This window comes from Colobus angolensis, unplaced genomic scaffold (genome assembly GCF_000951035.1).
Source record: "Colobus angolensis palliatus isolate OR3802 unplaced genomic scaffold, Cang.pa_1.0 Scaffold13, whole genome shotgun sequence".
Classification (NCBI taxonomy): domain Eukaryota; kingdom Metazoa; phylum Chordata; class Mammalia; order Primates; family Cercopithecidae; genus Colobus; species Colobus angolensis.
The window spans coordinates 5,946,463-5,969,002 of NW_012114252.1; the positions used below are offsets into that span (position 1 = coordinate 5,946,463).

General features: G+C 41.8%; 1 protein-coding gene and 1 long non-coding RNA gene across 3 annotated transcripts in view; one reads left to right on the forward strand and one right to left on the reverse strand.

Annotated features, from left to right (window-relative positions):
* CLDN10 (claudin 10) overlaps window positions 1–22,540 on the forward strand; it is a 131,635-nt gene that overhangs the window by 34,884 nt on the left and 74,211 nt on the right. The window lies entirely within an intron of this gene.
* Window positions 1–22,540, reverse strand: part of LOC105505841 — a 52,824-nt gene that overhangs the window by 2,603 nt on the left and 27,681 nt on the right. Inside the window, exon 3 of the long non-coding RNA XR_001000820.1 lies at window positions 15,159–15,231. This is a non-coding gene — a long non-coding RNA (uncharacterized LOC105505841). The remainder of the gene's footprint in view (window positions 1–15,158; window positions 15,232–22,540) is intronic.

Consider the following 22,540-nt stretch of genomic DNA (forward strand, 5'->3'; position numbering starts at 1 on the left):
GCATGTCTGTAATCCCACTTACTTGGGAGGCTGAGGCAGGAGAATCACTTGAACCCAGGAGGCGGAGGTTGCAATGAGCGAAGATCGTGCCACTGCACTCCAGCCTGGGCAACAGAGCGAGACTCTGTATCAAAAAAAGTAAAAACTCAATCATAACGAAACTTAGTTGTATATTTAAAAATAAAAGAGTATAATTGGATCGTTTGTAACACGAAGGATAATTGCTTGAGGGGATGGATACCCCATGTTACATGAGGTGCTTATTTCGCATTGCAGGCCTGTATCAAAACATTCCGTGTACCCCATAAATATATCTATCTACTGTGTACCCACAAGAGTTACAAATTTAAAACTTTACCAAAGATTTTTAAAATGTAAAAAACATTTTTTACATGGGCTGTACAGAAACAGGTCTGGATGGGGAGGTTAGATTTGGCCCAAAGTCTGTAGGTTGTTGACCCCTTTATATGGCCCAAGTCAGGAGCTGTGCATGGCTGGGTCTAAAAGCTGTGCTGATCCACAGAGCCCATGTGAAGCTTTTGTGGCAGAAAGAGTCTAGAGCCTCACTGAGTCATGTCTTTTGGAGGTAGATGGGTCTTCTAGGTGCCCATCAAATCACACCTTCTCAGGCTGCCTTCAGTGCACACCTATGAGACCAACCTTGCTGATCCAGGGCAGGAAGTCTAGTCCAGATCCACCCTGCTGTGTTACCCAGGAGCTCAGATTCAGTCTCAGAACCATCTGGATTGTTTTACTTTCATGATGGACTTAATCCTGATTGAAGTATAAATGAATAAGCCGACTGGGCATGGTGGCTCACGCCTGTAATCCCAGCACTTCGGGAGGCTGAGGTGGGTGGATCACCTGAGGTCAGGAGTTTGAGACCAGGCTGGCCAACATGGTGAAACCCTGTCTGTACTAAAAATACAAAAAAATAACCCACAAAAATTAGCTGGGTGTGGTGGCGAGCACCTGTAGTCCCAGCTACTGGGGAGGCTGAGGCACAAGAATCTCTTGGACCCAGGAGGTGGAGGTTGCAGTGAGCCAAGATTGTGCCACTGCACTCCAGCCTGGGTAACAAAGTGAGACCCTGTGTCCAAAAAAAAGAAAAAAAAGAAAAGAAACAGGGTGCAATACTACATGGTATGATGGGGTCTTATTTAGTTTGCCTCCACTTCACCCCACTGGTGAGGGAGGGATTCCCACCCTAGGGTTGAGAGGATGATTGAATGTACAACACCCAACCCTAGACAGATGAGATGGGCAGCAGGTAATTCAGAGGCTCACAGCCCAGCAGAGAACAACCCTGCCCCACACGGAGCCACGTGGAGGCTGCAGGCGGGAACAGAGTGAACCATCAGGAGCTGTGGGAGGCAGGCTTTGTAGTAACAAGAGGGCGAGGTGCCCCTGGTTCCTGTGGGAGGATGTGTTTGGCTTGCTTGGATAATTCTGCAGGCTGACGGGGACCTGAAGCCTAGCACTGCACCTGGTCCCTTTGACAAGGAGGGTTGCTTGGCTAAAGGACCTTATCTACCAGGAGCAGAGTGGGAGAAGAACTTGCAGTTAATCCATTTGAGCCTCTGTACCCTGATTTTACCAACCTTCATGGTCAAGGCAGTACTTAGTTTTGAATCTTAATTTCAAGCCTTACACCACAGGTCTGTGAGTCATTGGAGCTGAATTTCCTATCCAAAGGCATTCAAAATTATTTTCAGATCTGATCTAGCCGAACAATTCTATCATTCTTACTGGTTTTCAAGCCCAGGCCCACTCCAGATTCCCTAGAGTGGCACATCAGGGTATTCATAATCAGGCCTAATCCATATCTCCTTTCTCATCATGCCTGCTAAATTTCAGCCTGAGTTTACTCACATTCACTGGACAAATTGTATTTTTGGCATACATGGCTGTATGTTTTTACTCATTCTATTTCCTCCAGATAAGGACTAGAAATTCTCGTCATCCTTTGAGGCCAACTCAGATGCAACCTCCTCTGGGGTGACCTTCCTGGGCATTGCAGGACAAGTGCCTCAATGGCCTTGATAACCCAGCTCTTCCCCCATTTTTCACTTGTAGTTCTCACAATAACTGTAGAATGTGCCAGAAACAACATTCAGAGATAAGGAAAAGCTGTCCAGAACATTCCAGATTCTGTTTCTGTTCCTCTGAGAACAGGATGTCCTCCAGTGTTGTGGTCCAGTGATCCCAATCTCCCCCCAGGGTATAAAACCCAGAGTGGAGAGATTTCAGGGTACCTCGGCTGCGGTGCAGTGTGGGGCATGTGCAGACAAGACTCCATCCATTCTGAGCAGTTTCCTGAGCCTTGCGGAATCAGCTCACAAAGGATGCTAGGCTTCTGTTGTGCCTTGCTGCCTATCTGTAATGAATAAAGTTGCTTTGCTCAACTTGTTCTGTGAGTGTTCTGTCTCACTCAACTCCTGCAAGTGGTAGAAACTGCAGCCCAAGATGCAATAGGTGCACTTTAGGAGGCCGATGTGGGAGGATCACTTGAGGTCAGGAGTTTGAGACCAGCCTGGCCAACATGGCAAAACTCCAAAAGTCTCTACTAACAACACAAAAATTAGCCACGCATGGTGGCGTGCACCTGTAGTCCCAGTTACTCTGGAGGCTGAGGCAGAAGAATCACTTGAACCCAGGAGGTGGCGGTTACAGTGAGCCAAGATCACGCCACTGCACTCCAGCCTGGGCTACAGAGTGAGACTCCATCTCAAAAAAAAAAAGAAAAGAAAAAGAAAGAAAAACGCAATTGGTGGAAGTATCTGGACTTCCCTTCCTGGTGGCTGGCATAGTGATGATCTTGGCTATCCTCCATGTAGTGGGATCTCCCCTGGAATTGGTAACCAGAGTACAGTGAACCTGCCTCACAGGCATCTCAAACAGGATGAAAGGTGCCTTGCTTTTCATTCCTGAAGTTTTTTCTTTTTCCATCCTGGCCATATGATTCAGTAGCCACATTTTAGCCTCTCAGTTGTGCATGTGCCTCCACCTTGCTGTACTGTGAGCTCTTTGGGGAGGCGGAACTACACTCTCCCTTTACAGCCTCTGTGCTTAATATGGTGCCTGATACTTGGGTGCTCAATGAATGAGTTGCACATGGAAAACTTAAAGAAATAAGGTTTTCGGTGGGGAAAATAAAGTCATGGCCAAAATGAGGTGGAGATTTTGCTGTTGTCGCTGCTGCTGTTGTCTTTGTGTTGCATTTCACATGGATTTGAACTGTCCGTGTCCAGCTTTTTCTCTTTAGCATTATTCTAACCTACACCTATGGGTGTTCTCTGCATCTGTCTCCTGATTAAGCCCATGCTCTTCTCACGGGCAATTTGTTCTGGCAACCTATGATGTCATTTGTAGGAAAACACTCTTGCTATTCTAGCATCCTCTTGCTCAAAACTGAAGTTTCCCAAGAAGAGTATCTCCTGTTTGCAGGATTTACTTTTCTGTTTCCCTTAGAGGGTTACCTATGAAGAGAACTTTACAGATATAAAGTCAAATATTTTCAAATATTCAAATATTTGAATTTGAATGTTTCAAATAAAAATTTGAATATTCAAATATTTTTGAATATTCAGTACAAATAATGCTGAAGAGTGGCTAAAGAGTATGTTATTACTGCTCTAAGCTTTGCATTTGGGTTCATCTGTGGAAGCATAGTAATTCTTGAAATTTCCTCTGCACTTCTCTTAGTTTATCTCTTTCTGTCATGTAGAAGTTATTCATGTTCACATTTAGGAGTTTTGTTAAGAAAAAAAGAAATTTTTCATTATAGAGGATTTGAAACACATACAAAAATAACAGAGAAGAGTATAAACTCTCACGTACTTCATAAACTCACAGACAATCTTGTCACATCTGTACTCCAATTCTCTATGGTTCTAATTTTTTCTAATTTTTTAATTGTTGAGGTGATATCTCACTCTGTCACCCAGGCTGGAGTGCAGTGGCGTGATCACAGTTCACTGCAGCCTTGACCTCCCAGGTTCAAGTGAGTCTCCCACCTCAGCTACCTGAATAGCTAGGACTACAGGTGCACACTACCATGCCTGGCTATTTTTATTTTTATTTTTTTTTTGTAGAGACAGGGTCTCACTGTGTTGCCCAAGCTGGTCTTAAACCCCTGGGCTCAAGTGATCCTCCTGCCTCAGCCTCCCAAAGTGCTGGAATTACAGGTGTGAGCCACCGCACCTGGCCTAATTTTGTTTGTTTGTTTGTTTTTGAGATGGAGTCTTGCTCTGTCACCCAGGCTAGAGTGCAGTGGTGCGGTATCGACTCACTGCAACCTTCACCTCCCGGGTTCAAGCAATTCTCTACCTCAGCTTCCCGAGGAGCTGGGATTACTGGCACCTGCCACCATGCCCGGCTAATTTTTTTATTTTTAGTAGAGACGGGCTTTCACCATCTTGGCCAGGCTGGTCTCAAACTCCTGACCTTGTGATCCACCCACCTCAGCCTCCCAACGTGCTGGAATTACAGGCGTGAAACACCATGCCTGGCCTCAATTTTTTTTCATAAGTTATTGGGGTACAGGTGGTATTTGGTTACATGAGTAAATTCTTCAGTGGTGATTTGTGAGATTTTGGTGCACCCATCACCCAAGCAAGATACATTGCATCATAATTTGTAGTCTTTTATCCCTTGCCCCCTCCCACTCTTTCCCCCAAGCCCCCAAAGTCCATTGTATCATTCTTATGCCTTTGCATCCTCATAGCTCAGCTCCCACATATCGGCGAGAACATACGATGTTTGGTTTTCCATTCCTGAGTTACTTCACTTAGAATAATAGTCTCCAGTCTCATCCAGGTCACTGCAAATGCTGTTAATTCATTTCTTTTTATGGCTGTGTAGTATTCCATCATAGATAGATAGATAGATAGATAGATAGATAGATAGATAGATAGATAGATAGATTCCATCATAGATAGATAGATAGATAGATAGATAGATAGATAGATAGATAGATAAATAGATAAATAGATATAGATATAGATAGATACACACACACACACACACCACAGTCTCTTTATCCACTTGTTGATTGATGGGCATTTGTGTTGGTTCCAGGATTTTGCAATTGTAAATTGTTCTGCTGTAAACATGCATGTGCAAGTATCTTTTTGGTGTAATGACTTATTTTCCTCTCAGTAGATACCCAGTAGTGGGATTGCTGGTCAAGTGGTAGTTCTACTTTTTGTTCTTTCTTTCTTTCTTTTTTTTTTTTTTGAAACGGAGTTTCTCTCTTGTCACCCAGGCAAGAGTGCAATGGCATGATCTCTGCTCACTACAACCTCTGGCTCCTGGGTTCAAGTAATTCTCCTGCCTCAGCCTCCTGAGAAGCTGGGATTCAGGCACTCACCACCACGCCAGGCTAGTTTTACTTTTTCATAGAAATGGGGTTTCACCATGTTGGCCAGGCTGGTCTTGAACTCCTGACCACAGGTGATCCACCTGCCTCGGCCTCCCAAAGTGCTGGGATTACAGGCATAAGTCACCACTCCTGACCCTACTTTTAGTTTTTTAAGGACTCTCCACAGTGTTTTCCATAATGGCTGTTTACACTGTTTTCCACTGTGGCTAGTTTACATTCCCACCAGCAGTGTAGAAGTGTTCCCTGTTCGCTGCATCCACGCCAACATCTACTGTTTGTTTAATTTTTTGATTATGGCCATTCTTGCAGAAGTGAGGTGGTATCATATGCATTGTGGTTTTGATTTGCATTTCCCTGATCATTAGTGATGTTGAGCATTCTTTCATGTGTTTGTTGGCCATTTATATATCTTCTTTTGCGAGTTGTCTGTTCATGTCCTTGGACCACTTTTTGATGGGATTTTTTTTTTTCTTACTGATTTGAGTTCGTTGTAGATTCTGGATATTAGTCCTTTGTCAGATGTATAGATTGTGAACATTTTCTCCCACTCTGTGGGTTGTCTGCTTACTGTGCTGTTTCTTTTGCTGTGCAAAAGTTCTTTAGTTTAATTAGGTCCTAGCTGTTTATCTTTGTTTTTATTACATTTGTTTTTGGGTTCTTGGTCATGAAATCCTTGCCTAAGTCAATGTCTAGAAGGGTTTTTCCAATGTTATCTTCTACAATATTTATAGTTTCAGGTCTTAGGTTTAAGTCTTTAATCTATCTTTAGTTGATTTTTGTATAAGGTGAGAGATGAGGATCCAGTTTCATTTTGCTACATGTGGCTAGCCAATTATCCCAGCACCATTTATTGAAAACAGTGTCCTTTCCCCCACTTTATGATTTTGTTTGCTTTGTTGAAGATCAGTTGGTTGCAAGTATTTGGGTTTATTTCTGGATTCTCTATTCTGTTGCATTGGTCTATGTGCCTATTTTTATACCAGTACCATGCTGTTTTGGTGACTATGGCCTTGTAGTATAATTTGAAATCAGGTAATGTGATGCCTCTGGATTTGTTCTTTTTGCTTAGTCCTGGTTTGGCTATGTAGGCTCTTTTTTGGTTCCACATGAATTTTAGAAGTGTTTTTGCTAACACTGTGAAGAATGATGGTAGTATTTTTATGGGGATTGCATTGAATTTGTTGATTGCTTTTGGCAGTATGGTCATTTTCACAATATTAATTCTACCCCATCCATGAGCATGGGATGTGTTTCCATTTGTTTGTGTCATCTATGACTTCTTTCAGCAGTGTTTTGTAGTTTCCCTTGAAGAGGGCTTTCAACTCCTTTGTTAGGTATATTCCTAAGTATTTTAGTTTTTTTGCAGCTATTATAAAAGGGGTTGAGTTCTTGATTTGATTCTCCGTTTGATCGCTGTTGGTGTATAGAAGAGCTACTTATTTATGTATATTAATCTTGTATCCAGAAACTTTGCTGAATTCTTTTATCAGTTCTAGGAGCTTTCTGGAGGTGTCCTTAGCGTTTCAAGGTAAACTATCATATTGTCAGCAAACAGTGACAGTTTGGCTTCCTCATTACCAATCTGGATGCCCTTTATTTCTTTCTCTTGTCTAAGTGGCCTGGCTAGGACTTCCAGTACTATGTTGAAGAGGAGTGGTGAGAGTGGGCATCCTTGTCTTGTTCTTGTTCTCAGAGGGAATGCTTTCAACTTTTACCCATTCAGTGTTATGTTGGCTGTGAGTTAGTTTTGATAGCTTTTATTACATTAAGGTATGTCTCCTGTATGCTGATTTTGCTGAGAGTTTTAATTGTAAAGGGATGCTGGATTTTGTCAAATGCTTTTTCTGCATCTATTGAGATGATCATGTGATTTTTTGTTTTTAATTGTGTTTATGTGGTACATCATATTTATTGACTTGTGTGTGTTAAACCATTCCTGCATCCCCGATATGAAACCCACTTGATCACAGTCAATTATCTTTTTGATACGTTGTTGGATTTGGTTAGCTAGTATTTTGTTAAGGATTTTAGCATCTATGTTCAGCAAGAATACCAGTCTGTAGTTTTCTTTTTTGGTTGTGTCCTTTCTTGGTTTTGGTATTAGGGTGAAGCTGGCTTCATAGAATGAATTAGGGAGGGTTCCTTCTTTATCTTGTGGATAGTGTCAAAAGGTTTGGTACCAATTCTTCTTTGAATGTCTGGTAGAATTCTGCTGTGAATCCATCTGGACCTGGATTTTTTTTTGTTGGTAATTTTAAAATTACTATTTCAATCTCACTGCTTGTTATTGGTCTGTTCAGGATATCTAATTCTTCCTGATTTAAACCAGGAGGGTTGTATTTTTCTAGGAATTTATCCATCTCTTCTAGATTTTCTAGTTTATGTGAGTAAAGGTGTTCATAGTAGCCCTGAATTGTCTTTTGTATTTCACTAGTGTCGGTTGTAATATCTCCTGTTTTGTTTTCTAGTGAGGTTATGTGGATTTTCTGCCTTCTTTTCTTGGTTAATCTTGCTAATGGTCTATCAATTTTATTTATCTCTTCAAAGAGCCAACTTTTTGTTTCATTTATCTTTTGTATTTTGTTTCAATTTTATTTATTTCTGTTCTGATCTTAGTTATTTCCTTTCTTCTTCTGGATTTGGATTTGGTTTGTTTTTCTTTCTCTAATTCCTTGAAGTGTGACCTAAGATTGTCTGTCTGTGCTCTTTCAGACTTTTTGATGTCGACATTTAGGGCTATGGACTTTTCTCTTAGCACCGCCTTAACTGTATCCTTGGGGTTTTGATAGGTTGTGTCATTATTGTCATTCCGTTCAAAGAATTTTTTAATTTCCATCTTGATTTCGTTTTTGACCCAATGCTCATTTAGGAGCAGATTATTTAATTTTCATGTATTTGCATAGTTTTGAAGGTTCCTTTTGGAGTTGAATTCCAGTTTTATTCCACTGTGGCCTGACAGAGTGCTTGATATAATTTCAATTTTTTAAACTTATTGAGGCTCATTTTGTGGCCTATCACATGGTCTATCTTGGAGAAAGTTCTGTGCTCTGTTGAATAGAATGTGGTTGTTGGATGAAATGTTCTGTATATATCTGTTAAGTCCATTTGTTCCAAGGTATAGTTTAAATCCATTGTTTCTTTATTGACTTTCTGTCTTGATGACCCGTCTAATGTTGTTAGCGGAGTATTGAAGCCCCCACTCTTATTATGTTGCTGTCTATCTCATTTCTTAGGTCTAATAGTACTTGTTTTATACATTTGGGAGCTCCAGTGTTAAGTGCACATATGTTTAGGATTGTGATAGCTTCCTGTTGGACAAGACCTTTTACCATTAATGTCCCTCTTCGTCTCTTTTAACTGCTGTTGCTTTAAAATTTGTTTTGTCTAATATAAGAATAGCTTACCCCTGCTTGCTTTTGGTGTCAATTTGCATGAAATGCCTTTTTCCACCCCCTTTACTTTAAGTTTATGTGAATCCTTGTGTGTTAGGTGAGTCTCCTGAAGGCAGCAGATAGTTGGTTGGTGAGTTCTTATCCATTCTGCAGTTCTTCTTTTAAATGGAGCATTTAGGTCATTTATATTCAATATTATATTGAAATGTGAGGTACTGTTGCATTCATCATGCTCTTTGTTGCCTGTGTACTTTGTTTTTTTTTTTTATTTTGTTTTTCCTTTTTGCTTTTTAACTTATATTTTTGTTTTATAGGTCCTGTGTGATTTATGCTTTAAAGAGGTTATGCTTTGATGTGTTTCCAAGATTTGTTTCAAGATTTAGAGCTTCTTTTAGCAGTTCTTGTGGTGGTGGCTTGGTAATGGCGAATTCTCTCAGCATTTGTTTGTCTGAAAGTGACTAAATCTTTCCTCCATATATGATGCTTTGTTTCACTGGATACAAAATTCTTGGCTGATAATTGTTTTGTTTGAAGAGGCTGAAGATAGGGCTCCAATCCCTTCTAGCCTGTAGGGTTTCTGCTGAGAAATCTGCAGTTAATCTGAGAAGCTTTCTTTTATAGGTTACCTGGTGCTTCTGTCTCACAGCTCTTAAGATTCTTTCCTTTGTCTTAACTTTGGATAACCTGATGACAATGTGCCTAGGTGAAGATTTTTTTGTGATGAATTTCTTAGGTGTTTTTTGTGCTTCTTGTATTTGGATGTCTAGGTCTCTAGCAAGGCTGGGGAAGTTTTCTTCAATTATTCCCCCAAATATGTTTTCCAAGTTTTAGAATTGTCTTCCTCCTCAGGAACATTGATTATTCTTAGGTTTGGTCATTTAACATAATCCCAGACTTCTTGGAGGCTTTGTTCATATTTTCTTATTCTGTTTTCTTTGTCTTTGTTGGATTGTGTTAATTTGAAGACCTTGTCTTCAAGCGCTGAATTTCTTTCTTCTGCTTGTTCAATTCTATTGCTGAGACTTTCCAGAGCACTTCACATTTCTAAAAGTGTGTCCAAAATTTCCTGAATTTTTAAATTATTTTTTCTGTAAGCTATCTATTTCTTTGAATATTTCTCCCCTCACTTCTTGTATCATTTTTTGGATACTTTTGCATTGGGCTTCTCTTTCTCTGGTCCCTCCCTGATTAGCTTAATAACTAACCTCCTAAGTTCTTTTTCAGGTAAATCCAGGATTTCTTCTTGGTTTGGATCCATTGCTGGTGAACTAGTGTGATTTTTTGAGGGGGTGTTGAACTGCCTTATTTTGTCATGTTACCAGGGTTGATTTTCTGGCTCCTTCTCATTTGGGTAGGCTCTGTCAGAGGGGAGGTCTAGGGCAGAAGGCTGTAGTTCACATTCTTTTGTCCCATGGGGACACCCTTGATGTAGTACTCCCCTCTTTTTCCTGTGGATGTGGATTCCTGTGAGCCAAACTGCAGTGATTATTGTCTCTTTTCTGGGTCTAGCCACCCAGTGAGTCTAGCCAGCTCCAGGCTGGTAGTGGATGTTGTCTGCACAGAGTCCTGTGATGTGAAATGTCTATGGGTCTCTCAGCCATGGATACCAGCGCCTGTTCCAGTGGAGGTGAAGGAGGGTGCAATGGACTCCACAAGGGTCCTTAACTTTGGTGGTTTAATGCTCTATTTTTGTGCTGGTTGGCCTCCTGCCAGGAGGTGGCGCTTTCTGGAAAGCATCAGCTGTAGTAGTGTGGAAAGGGACTGGTGGTGGGTGGGGCCCTAGAACTCCCAAGATTAAATGCCCTTTTGTCTTTCCGTACCCAGGTGGGTAGGGAAGGACCATAGGGTGGGGGCGGGGCTAGGTATGTCTGAGCTCAGACTCTCCTTGGGCAGGTCCTGCTTCAGCTGCTGTGGGGGATGAGGGTGGGATTCCCAGGTCACTGGAGTTGCCTACCTAGGAGGATTATGGCTGCCTCTGCTGACTCATGCAGGTTATCAGGGAAGTTGGGGAAAACCAGCAGTCACAGGCCTCACCCAGCTCCAACACAAACAGAAGGGCCCGCCTCAATCCCACCATGCCTCCCCCAACAGCCTCAAGTCTGTTTCCGGGTGGAGGGTGAGATGGGCTTGAAAACTTGCCCAAGGCTTTTGGCCTCCCAGCTGTGAAAGAAAAGGGCTTCAGTTCTTCCCCCTGCATGTGAAGTCTGCACGCCAGATTCATGCTCTCCCCCAGGTTCTGGCCAGGAGGCTTCTTGCCCCTTTCAAATTATTATAAAGTTCAGATAGAGAAGGCCTTCTCCCTGTGGAGTTTTACCCCCTGCTCCTCTGGCCACCCTCCTGATGGATCCCTGTGGTGTCAGGCCGGAATGGGCTGCTTGGGGACCCAGCGAGCTCCCAGGGCCTTTCTGCTGCTTCCTCTACCCTTGTATTTTGCTCGGCTCAGCTCTCTAACTTGACTCCGCTTGAGATAAAGTCGGAAACTTCTCCCGAAAACAGACCTTTAGCTTCCCCAGTGGAGGTGTGTGTTCGGAGGAAGAGGGTCTCCCTTTCCCGCTTCCGCAGCTGGGGTGCTCACAGTATTTGGGGTGTCTCCTGGGTCCTGCAGGAGCAGTCCGCTTCCTTCAGAGGGTCTGCGGCTCCGCTCAGGATTGCTGGTTTGTTCTTGCAGTTGATCTGGAGGGTTACTTCTCCAGCTGAGGGTAAGGGTCAGTGGACCCGGCAGCTCTGCATTTCCACCTCTGCTGCCCCTGCCTCTACCATGGAGCCAGTGACCTCAGGTACCCTCCCTGCCCCACCCACCCAGACGGGTGCCCCTTCCTCACCGGCCCGGGTGCACCCACCTGGCCCTAATTTTTTTTTATTGTGCTAAAAAATACATGTTATAATTTTGCATTTTAATCATGTTTAAGTGTACAGTTCAGTGGTATTAAAGACGTCTGCATTGTTGTGCAACCGTCACCACCATTCATCTCCAGAAAAGAGTTCTTACAAAACTAAAACTCTGGACCCATTTGATGGTAACTCCCCACTTCCCCTCCCCCAGTCTCTGGTAATCATCATTCTACTTTTTATCTCTGTGAATTTGACTATAGATACCCTATATATTTGCCTACTCTCTTTTTTTTTTTTTTTTTTTGAGACAGAATCTCACTCTGTCACCTAGGCTGGAGTGCAGTGGCACAGTCTTGGCTCTACTGCAACCTCCACCTCCCAGGTTCAAGCAATTCTCCTGTCTCAGTCTCCTGAGTAGCTGGAATTACAGGCACATGTCACCATGCCCAGCTAATTTTTGTATTTGTAGTAGAGATGGGGTTTCACCATGTTGGCCAGGCTGGTCTCGAACTTCTGGCCTCAAGTGATCAGCCCGCCTCAGTTTCCCAAAGTGCTGGGATTACACGTGTGAGCCACCATGCCCAGCCATATTTGTCCTTTTGTGTCTGGCTTATTTCACGTAGCACATTTTCAAGGTTCATTCACTTTATGCATGTATCAAAATTGCTAATACTATTTTAAAGCAAGTTACACATATTACTTGTGCTCATTCAGAAATATCTTACTATGTGTCTCTAAAAGATAAAGACGTTTTAACATAACCACAATACCAATGTCACACCTAAAAATAAACAGTAATTCCTTAACTACCATCAAATACCCTTCCAGTGTTCAAATTTTGAATTGCCTCATAAAAGATAGATTCTCCACTGTTCTTGAGTACAGAATTCCTGTTTAATTTGTCCTAACAACCCTCCTCTCCCCATAGCAGCTGTCTTGCACACAGAAGATGCTGTCATACTACATTTCACCAACAGATGGCACAAATAATCATGACATTTGCTAAATCCAATTGACATTTGCACAAGAGGAAACATCATTTGTAGAAAGTTGGCAACTATAGGTAAATATACAAACACAGAGACTGAAAATAGCCTGTTTGCTCTGTGTAACATGCATAAAACCTGAATACATCCCAATTCTAAGAGATAATTATTCATATCAGACAAACTTTCTATTTGTTTTAAGGAGAACATGGAAAACATATTTGTTGGTGTTGACGTTTATCTCTACAATGTCAACATTTTTAGTGTTAAATAATAGAGGCCACTTATGTTTATTTATTCTTCCGCTTAATAAAAGAAAAAGCAAATAGAATCTGCTTGTACAATTGATTGCTGTGTTAAATGCCCATTACAAATGTATTGTCTAAATTGTATTAACTGTACTTATCTCTGAATAAAACAGTTGCTTTCCCAAACTTCCTCCAGCATCTCCTGAAGAACAGAGAATCTTAGGATGGTAGATATGGATAGGGTCTTTAAGACCATCTGGTCTGGTCCCATCATCTGACAGATGAACGGACATGAAACCTCATCATAAGATCACACAACAACTTGATGGCTTTTTGTGTAATTTGCTATCTTTCTGCCAGCAATCTCACCTTCTCCCCTCCACCCCTACCCTAAAAAACTAACTGCTTGGTGAGCCGAGATTGCGCCACCGCATTCCAGCCTGAGCGATAGAGCAAGACTCCATCTCAAAAAAAAAAAAACAAAAAACAAAAAAACAAAAAACCGCTTGGTAAAATTAATATTTCATTTTAAGGATGTGAAACCCAAATTGTGCAATTAATCCTCCCTTTCTTGTCCTTTCAATATATGTATATATATATTTATTTATTTATTTAAATTTTTTTTTCTTTTTTTTTTTTTTTTTTTGAGATGGAGTTTTCTCTGTTGCCTAGGCTGGAGTGCAATGGTGCAATCTCAGCTCACTGCAACCTCCACCTCCTGAGTTCAAGCGATTCTTCTGCCTCAACCTCCTGAGTAGCTGGGACTACAGGCACATGCCACCACCTCTGGCTAGTTTTCGTATTTTTTGTAGTAACGGGGTTTCATCATGTTGGCCAGGCTGGTCTCGAACTCCTGACCTCAAGTGATCCGTCCGTCTTAGCTTCCCAAAGTGCTGGCATTACAGGCGTGAGCCACCGTGCCCGTCCCCTTTGAATGTATTTAGCAAACATTTATTGGTTATTACCAGGGCTAAGCAAGATCTTGTTCCCTTGGTCAAGTGAACCTTTGATTTGAGTTCATATCTTGTAATTTCCTAGAAAGAAATGAAGCTGACTTTAGGAAATCAGCCTGTAAGGAATTTTTAACGGGAAGTAAATATGACACTTTCCAGCCCAGATGACATAATAATTCTGTGGGTCATTTTTTATCCTCCTATATTCAAATTAACACTTAATATTGGACTGTTGTTTCTGTTCTTAAAATCAGCTCCTCCAACCAGGACAGGCCCTAAACTCTGCCTTGAAAGTAAGTTCTCCCCAGATTTATCCCAAGAAGAACTTCCTTTTATCTTCCCCAGCTGTTCCGGAATATCTGGGCTGTTTTCCCTGCAATGGCACTTCCCGCCTGTTGGATGCGGCCCCCTGCCCTTTCTCAGGCTCTGTCTGCATTCTTCTCTGCTCTTTTCAACTACCAAACCCTCACCTATACCACTTTATGGCTTCACTGGGCAGTTCATCCCACCTGGAAAATAAGCACACATTCATGTCTGAGGCATGTGCTTCACTTCCAGTAGTACCTTCCCAGTGTGTTCTCTGAGATATTCATAAGTGGGGAGATGTTCCATAGTCAAAAAGTTTGGGAAGCAATTGTTTAAACAAATTTAAATAGCTTCCTTTATTGCAGGACTTTTCAGAGTCTTTGATTTCAGAAGGCATCATTGGTCCTTTAAGATAGGAAGATAGTACTGTATGGGACATTTTCAAAATCGATTTGATTAAAAAGCACTACCCCTTGTCTTACTGTGCTCAGGCTGTGATTACAAAATACCATCATAGACTGGGTGGCTCAAACAACAGACATTTACTTCTCATGGCTCTGGAGGCTGGGAAGTCCACAGTCAAGGGCCGGCAGATTGAGTTCCTGGAGAGGGTCCTCCTCCTGGCCTGCAGACGGCTGCCATCTCACTGTGTGCTCATGTTCTGGAGGATAACCCAGCTCTTGTCTCTTCCTCTTCTTATAAGGGCACTAATCCCACCATGGGGGCCCCACCCTCATGACCTCAGGTAAACCTAATTATTTCCTGAAGACTCCACCTCCAAATGCCATCACATTGGGGGTTACAGCTTCAACATATCTGAGTGGTACCCAAGCCTCCTGTACATGACACTCCTTTTGTTTTCCTCATTGCACCATCTGCTACTGGGTTCTGTGGAATGCACCTAGGGACACACAAACTCCAGTGCAGGCTCTGGGTCTGAAAACAGACAACCTGAACTCATTCCTAGCTCCACCACTCCCTGGCTGTGGGACTTGGGTAAGTTTCTCAATCTCCCCAGGCCTGTTTTCCAGCTGGAAAATGAGGATAATAGTACCTACCTCACAGAGTTGTTGTGAAGATGAAATTTCAGCTTCTATACAGGGCAATACGGGGCCACACACAAAGGAAGCACTAAAAAAAAGCTATAATCATGAGATGTTAGTATCAATAATTAACTATAATTAAACAATCTATTGTATTGGTTATTAATAAACATATTAATAGTGAATAATACTTATTATCTGGCAATATTTAATTTCTATTTAGGCTGAATATTCTATGAAAGGATCACGGTCAAGCCTCTATTTTAGGCTCTTAGAGGGCAATGTAGCATTGAAAGAAAATCACAAGAGAAGCCATGGCAAGCGTGAGCTAGGAATCAGAAGCAGTGTGGCTGGGCTTAAGGAGGAAGGGGCCACTGAGCTCAGTGCCAAGACTCTGTGCCAACCATCACAGCCCTGACAGGAAGCACAGCTGTGATTCTGCAAAGGACAGACCAGCCACACAAGGAGGGAGGCAGGCCTGCCTGTCCCCCCGGCTTTGTGCAGATAGATTTGAACTCGTGGTAGTGTCATCTTTGAATGTGCATTGCAATTTCACATCCATATCTACCTCACCAAATAATCCTAGAATAGTGAACTTCAACACAAATGTCCCCTGCAATTTCAGGGACTTAAGGGGTCCCTTTATGTAACAGGCAAAGGATTAGGGCCAGCTGGGAAATCCAAGTGTTTAAAACCTGTTCAGCACTTTTGCAGCCAAACAGTAAGTTGCCAAACATTTTTCTCTCAAAAGAAAACAGGCCACTGAATACTAGAAAGGAGAATTCTGGAAGAAAAAATCAAAGAAGAGAAGAGAAAAGACATCTTGGGAAAAGCAAAATGATGTTGAATTTAAAGGTTTAGGACATTGAGATGATAAACTTAAATGAACATTTTTCTCTAAAATAAAAATACAACAAAAAGAGAAACAATACAAGATGATTTTAAAAAGCAAACCAAGGGAAAATGTTTATAGTCTATTAATTTCTAGATGTAATAAAATTAAAACACAGATTCTTGGCTAACAGATCCTAGGAGCTTTCAGAGTTACGTATCAGGCTTTTCCTGAGAGGCAATCTGAAGGTTAACGTGTGACCTGAGGAAAGCACCTCCTTGAGCTCCCTGGCAGCCCTCATCTCCCAGCATGACTATCCTGCCTTCTCACTACTGTTTCATTAAATCCTCCTGGGATCCACAACGCAAAACTCCAGATCCTCGTTCCTTTAGATCGTCCTCCAGCAGCATCACAGTAGGAAACATTCCAAAGAGAATTTCAGTTTCCAGTGCAACTACATACGCAGTATGTCTATGGGCAAAATATTCTATGGGCGATACACTCTTTTTCTTTTTCCTTTTTTTGAGACAGGGATTGCTCTGTTGCCCAGGCTGGAGTGCAGTGGTGCCATCACAGCTTAGTACAGCCTCAACCTCCTGGGCTGAAGTAATCCTCCCACCTCAGCCTCCCGAGTAGCTGGGACTACAGGCCCATGCCACCACACCTGGCTGATTTTTGTATTTTTACTAGAGATGGGGTTTCGCCATGTTGGCCAGGCTGGTCTCAAACTCCTGGCCTCAAGTGATCCACCAATCTCAGCCTCTGAAAATGCTGGGATTACAAGCATAAGCCATCATGCCCGGCCTATTCTTCTCCTTTATAATTTTTAAATTGTGATAAAATTAAAATATGCACAACATAAACTTTACCACGTTGACCACTTTTGAGTGTACAGCTCAATAGTGTTAAGTATGTTCACACTGTTGCACAAGCAATTTCCAGAACTTTTTTATCTTGCAAAACTGAAACTCTCAAACCATTAAAGAACCCATTTCTGCCTCTGCCACTCCCAGGCAACCATCATTCTATTTTCTGTCTCTATGAATTTGATGACTCTTGATATCTCATATAAGTGGAATCGTACAGAAATTGTCCTTTTGTGACTGGCTTTTCACTTGGCATAATGTCTTCAAGTTTCATCCATGTTGTAGCATGAGTCAGAACTTCCTTGCTTTTTAAGGCTGAGTAACATTCTATCGTATGGATAGACCACATCTTGTTTATCTATTAATCTGTCCTTGCCAGGAATACATTTTAAAAAGTCCATGAAAATGCATGGAGTTGTGTTTAAAAGGGTTTTATAAATCATGATTGGCAGCAATTATTAAACACCCTTCTCTGATTAGCCAGCATTGAAAATAGACAGGACTGGCCAGGCGCGGTGGCTTAGGTCTGTAATCCCAGCACTTTGAAAGGCTGAGGCAGGTGAATCACCTGAGGTCAGGAGTTCTAGACCACCCTGGCCAACCTGGTGAAACCTTGTCTCTACTAAAAATACAAAAACTAGCTGGGCGTGGTGGCAAGCGCCTGTAATTGCAGCTACTTGGGAGGCTGAAGCCGGAGAATCACTTGAACCCGGGAGGCAGAGGTTGCAGTGAGCCAAGATCATGCCACTGCACGCCAGCCTGGGTGACAAGAGTGAAACTCCATCTCAAAAAAAAAGAAAAGAAAATAGACAGGACTAAGTGATTTGGATCTGCATACTGACAGGCAGATAGACGGGCACTGGGGTAGACTGAGTAATCTGTACCTGACCAGCCCTGTTACCACTGGAGGTGGAGGGTTCCCAGGAAGGCCTGAGAGTCTGGGAGGGAAACTGCCTAAGGGGGTAATAAATGGAATCAGCAGCGGGGGCCCCAACACTGACCCAGGCACTGACAAAGCAAGCCTGACACGTTGGGAAGGGATTTAGCACTAGAAAAAAGTTTCTTTATATCAAGGGTGTCCGATCTTTTGGCTTCTCTGGTCCACATTGGAAGAATTGTCTTGAGCCACACATATAATACACTAACACTAATGATAACTGATGAGCACGAAGAAAAAAAAATCGCAAGAAAATTTCATAATGTTTTAAGAAAGTTTACGAATTTGTGTTGAGCCTCATTCAAAGCCGTCCTTGGCCCACAGGCAGCCCGTAGGCCAAGGGCTGGACAAGCTTGCTCTATACTAAATGTTCCCACCCACCTACCATTCCTGTATTCCACAAATACTTACTGACTGCCTACTACGTGCCAGGCACTGTTCTAAAATTTGATAATATATCCTTGAATAAAGCCCCAAAGCTCCCCCTTCTCGTAGAGTCTACATTCTACTGAATGTAGACTCTAACAGATAACATAGACACTAAACAGATAAATAAGGCTGAGAGATGTGAGGTCAGTAAAACAGCATGATACAAGTGAGTGAGGCGGGGTCTGCATAAGATTGGGGAGTTAGGGAAAGCATCTCTGGGAAGTACGTATTTGGCCCGAGACGCCAACGGCTCAAAGGGGTTAGTCGCCATGCAATGATCCAGGAAGGAGAGTGCGCCTGGCAGAGGGAATAGCAAATGCCAAGAGTGAGCCTCAAATGGGAACCAACTCGCTACATTTGAGGCCAGTGTTGGAGTAGAGTGAGGGTGGAGTAGGAGGATGGGAGAGGCCAGTTTATGCACAGCTTGTAACTGAGTACAGAAGGATGTTTCAGGAATGTGTGGAGGAAGGTAAGGGAGGAGGTCTCTGGCAAGTGGAGGAAGGATGTACAGAAAGAAGCACTGCTTGCTGAGGAACCAGAAGCAATTGCTGTGAGTGAGGTCTGGCATGAGTGATGATCAGTGAATGACAAAGCTGGAGAGGTGGGTTGGGGCAAGCCTTTGAGGCACCAATAAGAAGCTAAGGAAGGGATTTAAACTTTTTCCAGCTAACCACCAGAAACCATTAAAGGTTTTTAATTAGAGAAGTGACCTCATTTTCGTTTTAAAAATAAACTTGTTGCTGGGATGGATTTGAATGGAAGAGTGACACCATTCTCCTGGGAAACCAAGAAAATTGAACTGAGCAAAAGGAGTGAAAGAAGCAGAGAAGACGTGGCATGTAAGGGATACCACCGAGAGCTGATTATTTTGGTCTTTAAAAATATAATTTTTTTAATTCTTAGTTTTTCTTTCTTTCTTTTCTTTTCTTTTTTTTTTTCTTTACAGAGTCTCACTCTGTCACCCAGGCTGGAGTGCAGTGGCATGATCTCAGCCACTGCAACCTCCATCTCCTGGGTTCAAACGATTGTCCTGCCTCAGCCTCCCAAGTACCTGGGATTACAGGTACATGCCACCACACCTGGCTAATTTTTGTATTTTTAGTGGAGACAGGGGTCCACCATGTGGGTCAGGCTGGTCTCAAACTCCTGACTTCAACTGATCCACCCGCCTTGGCCTCCCGAAGTACTGGGATTACACGCATGAGCCACCACATCCAGCCCATTTTTTTGTTTTTAGAGATAGGGATCTCACTCTTTCAGGCTGGATTGCAGTGGTGTGATTGTAGCTCACTGCAGCTTTGACTTCCTGGGCACAAGTGACCTTCCTGCCTCGGCCTCCCAAGTAGCTGGGACTACAGGTGTGTGCCACCATGCCCAACTTTTCTTGGTCTTATTGTAAACTGACCTTTTTATCATTATGAAATGACTCTCATCATTTTTAGTAATTCTTCTTGTCTTGATGTCTTCATTGTCTGAAGTCAATACAGCTACCCCAGGCTTCTTGTGATTAGTGTTTGCATGGACATCTTTTTCCATATTTCTACTTTTAACTTGTCTGTTTCTTTATATTGAAAGTGCATTTTCTATAAACAGCATATAATTGTGTCTTGCCTATTTTTATCTTTTAAAAAATCTAGTTTCATAATCTCTGTCTTTATTTGAAATGTTTGGTGGTCCATTTACATTTTATGTAATCACTGATATGCTTGGGTTCAAGTCTGCATCCTGCTGGTGGGGGGTTTCTATTTGTTTCAACTGCTTTTTGTTCTTCTGTCTTCTCTGTTAATTGAATAATTGTTAATATTTCATTCTATCTCCTTTATTGATCTTTTAGCTCTACTTCTAGGCATTTTAAAATAGTTGTTCTAGGGATTACAATATACACCCTTAACTTGTCAGGGTCTACTTTGAATTCATATCATCTAATATAAGAATTTTACAATAGTTGTGTTTCATTTATAACCACCACCACTGTCCCCCCCAACCCAATCCTTTAAGCCATAGTATTTTACTTCTGCACATGTTAAAAAGGATAGATTCACTTGGAAACTTGTTAGATTTTAAAGCTGAGAAAAAAGAAGTTTAGCTCAACTCCCAGGTTCCTGACTTGGGCATATAGTCTACAATTCATCTAGAAAAGAAATCACCTGTCTGGGAGTGCAAATGAGATCATAATTGCAGTAATACCTCAAGTCTTGATTTTTTTGTCTTCCCACCTGCTTAATTACAGGAAGTCTGGCTTTACTTGTGATTTCCCACCTGTCAAATGTCTGAGAAGCCCTAGGGAGTGGCTATACAAAACTGTGAATCAGCCTAGTCACTCCTTCTCTAGAAAGTTTTCCCTGCTTCAACTGTTGCCAGGAGGTTTATGGTGAGGAGCAGCTTGGGAGCATGTTTTTTGTTGTTGTTGTGTTTTGTTTTGTTTTGTTTTTTGAGACAGAGTCTCACTCTGTCAGCCAAGCTAGAGTGCAGGAGCAGGTGCCCGCCACCACACCCAGTTAATTCTCGTATGTTTTAGTAGAGATGGGGTTTTACCATGTTGGCCAGGCTGGTCTTGAACCCCTTACCTCAAGAGATCTGCCTGCCTCGGCCTCCCAAAGTGCTGGGACTACAGGCATGAGCCACTTTGCCCAACCGGGAGCATGTTTTAAGTGAGAGGGATGTGCAGTCTCTCGATGCATTATGCTCACTCAGTAAAAGAGGTCTTCAGCAAAGATGTCCTGTTTCTGGAGCATCTATCTCTTCTGATGGACATATTTGTATGGATGAATGAAAGGGATGGGAGTAAAACTCAAAGTTTCAGCAGGTTCCCAGTGCCCACCCAAGCATACCATCTTCTAACTGTTGGTTCGCTCTATCTTGTGGGAGGGTTAAATTTGCTCAAATGCTTCCTGTGTAGGGTGAAGAGTAATGGATTCACAGATGGAGTCTGTCTTGGGCCTATATTTTGGATATTTGCCCATTGAAGATATTTAATATATAGATAAATAATTTGATCTCAAGACAGAAGCCAGAGGTGAATAGGTAGATTTTCATAGAGATGATAATATTAATAAAAGCCACAAGAGCGAAATGTGTTTACCAAAGGAGAAAATGTAAAGAAAAAAACATTAGAGGGTCAAATGCTAAACCATGGAAAGTGGCTAATATTGAGGGTTAAGAAGTATTGAAAAAAATACAGGTACAATATTCAAAAGAATGCATTTTTGAATAAAACCAAAGGGAAGGATGTTACATCAAGGGCTGTCCATAGGTTCCTGAAAAAATTAAAAATAGAACTACCATATGATCTAGAAATTCCACTTCTGGTTAAATACTCAAAAGAATGGAAAGCAAGGTCTAAAAGAGATATTTGTACACCCATGTTTATAGAAGCACTGTTTACAAAACCTGAAACATGGAAGAAACCCGAGTGTCCATGGATGGATGAATGGATAAGCAAAATGTGGTATATACTTACAATGGAATATTATTCAGCCTTATAAAAGATGAAAGTTCTGACTCAAGCTACAACATACATGAATCTTAAGGGTATTATGCTAAATGAAATAAGCCAATCACAAAAAAAAATGCTGTGTAATTCTACTAATGTAAGGCGCTTAGTCAAAATTATAGTAACACAAAGTAAAATGGTGGTTGCTAGGGAAAAGAGGAAGGCAGAAATGGTGGGCTGTTGTTAACGGTACAGAGTTTCAGTTTTGCAAATTGAAAAGAGTTGTGGAGACTGGTTGCACAACAATGTGAATATACTTAACACTACTGAACTGTACACTTAAAAATTGTTAAAATAGTAAATTTTATGTTACATGTATTTTATCAGAACTTTAAATATTGACATAAAAATGAGTAGTCATGGGTACTACATGGAATTACAGGAAAATGCACACCTTAAAATATTTCTTGGATTTGGACATTGAAAAGAGTTTGAAGTAGAGATTGTCAATAAAGCCAGCCATACTTACTGAAGAAGTATGACAATTAAATCAGAAAGAGGACTACAGTGAGGTGAACAGTGTAAGTTATGGAAGACCATATATGGGCATATTTATGGACAGGAAAACAGGAATATTCTCTTCTGTCTGCCTACATTTTTTACTTCTGCAAGAAACATTAAGTCCTCTGCAAGAAACATTAATCACATTTACTAAAATATGAGATGACATTTACACATTCTTATTTTTTTATTTTATTTATTTATTTATTTTGAGATAGAATCTCACTCTGTCGCCCAGGCTGGAGTGCAGTGACCCAATCTCAGCTCACTGCAACCTCCGCCTCCCGGGTTCAAGTGATTCTCCTGCCTCAGCCTCCTGAGTAGCTGGGATTACAGGTG